This window comes from Schistocerca piceifrons, unplaced genomic scaffold, assembly GCF_021461385.2.
Source record: "Schistocerca piceifrons isolate TAMUIC-IGC-003096 unplaced genomic scaffold, iqSchPice1.1 HiC_scaffold_1409, whole genome shotgun sequence".
Lineage (NCBI taxonomy): Eukaryota > Metazoa > Arthropoda > Insecta > Orthoptera > Acrididae > Schistocerca > Schistocerca piceifrons.
The window spans coordinates 60967-62500 of NW_025727246.1; the positions used below are offsets into that span (position 1 = coordinate 60967).

Consider the following 1534-nt stretch of genomic DNA (forward strand, 5'->3'; position numbering starts at 1 on the left):
CGCACGCGCTACAGCCGGCTGGTGGGGGCGGCCAGTGGCAGGCGCGCCGGCCGACGGACGCGGCAGGCGTCGCAGCTGCGCGCCGGCGCACCCTGCGCGCGGCGCCGTGCGGCCAAAGTAGGTCCTCGCGGGCCCGGTGCGAAGCGCGGTGGACATCTTCAGTGTGCTGGTCCGATTGAGGACTGTGTGCGTTGAGGATGCGCCGCCGCCCGGCGCTCGGCGCCGCGACGCCGTCTGCTGCTCGGTCGCCCCAGCGGTTCTCGCTGGTGGTTTGTATCGCAGCTGTGCGGATGTGTTGGCGCGTGCGCTGTGCTGGGAGAGTTCGCTTCGGCACCCAAGTGGGGCTTTTGTCCTTCTGTGGCGCTGGCGTTGGAGCTGCCGGTCACCGTAGGTGGCGCGTGTTGTCTCCCGCCGGCAATGCCACGACAGCACGCTCCCGGGCCTCTGTCGGCAGCGGCAAGCTCAGTTGGGAGCACGGGTGGTCGCACCGAAAGCGTCTACTCGCCTAACTCCGGGCGATTGCGCCTCTCTCGAACCCGACCAAGTACTTGGGACGGCGCTGCGCGCCGCCGGGACCTGAGAGGGTTTCGAGGTGTATTGTGCAGGGGAGCTCAGCCTCCTCCTGTTTGCAGAATGATTGAGCGGACGCTTGCGTGTTCGCGCGGGCCCCCGGGACACACTCCCGGGCGGCCGGCTGCTCAGCTCTAGTTGGCGCAGCTCCCTGGTTGATCCTGCCAGTAGTCATATGCTTGTCTCAAAGATTAAGCCATGCATGTCTCAGTACAAGCCGCATTAAGGTGAAACCGCGAATGGCTCATTAAATCAGTTATGGTTCCTTAGATCGTACCCACGTTACTTGGATAACTGTGGTAATTCTAGAGCTAATACATGCAAACAGAGTCCCGACCAGAGATGGAAGGGACGCTTTTATTAGATCAAAACCAATCGGTCGGCTCGTCCGGTCCGTTTGCCTTGGTGACTCTGAATAACTTTGGGCTGATCGCACGGTCCTCGTACCGGCGACGCATCTTTCAAATGTCTGCCTTATCAACTGTCGATGGTAGGTTCTGCGCCTACCATGGTTGTAACGGGTAACGGGGAATCAGGGTTCGATTCCGGAGAGGGAGCCTGAGAAACGGCTACCACATCCAAGGAAGGCAGCAGGCGCGCAAATTACCCACTCCCGGCACGGGGAGGTAGTGACGAAAAATAACGATACGGGACTCATCCGAGGCCCCGTAATCGGAATGAGTACACTTTAAATCCTTTAACGAGTATCTATTGGAGGGCAAGTCTGGTGCCAGCAGCCGCGGTAATTCCAGCTCCAATAGCGTATATTAAAGTTGTTGCGGTTAAAAAGCTCGTAGTTGGATTTGTGTCCCACGCTGTTGGTTCACCGCCCGTCGGTGTTTAACTGGCATGTATCGTGGGACGTCCTGCCGGTGGGGCGAGCCGAAGGCGTGCGACCGCCTCGTGCGTGCTCGTGCGTCCCGAGGCGGACCCCGTTGAAATCCTACCAGGGTGCTCTTTATTG

The 1534-nt window shown here is 60.2% G+C and overlaps 1 non-coding gene across 1 annotated transcript in view; it reads left to right on the plus strand.

Moving 5' to 3' along the window:
* The first annotated feature begins 718 nt into the window (after positions 1-718).
* Positions 719-1534, plus strand: part of LOC124733785 — a 1909-nt gene continuing 1093 nt past the window's right edge. Inside the window, exon 1 of the ribosomal RNA XR_007009135.1 lies at positions 719-1534. This exon is cut by the window's right edge and continues 1093 nt beyond it. This is a non-coding gene — a ribosomal RNA (small subunit ribosomal RNA).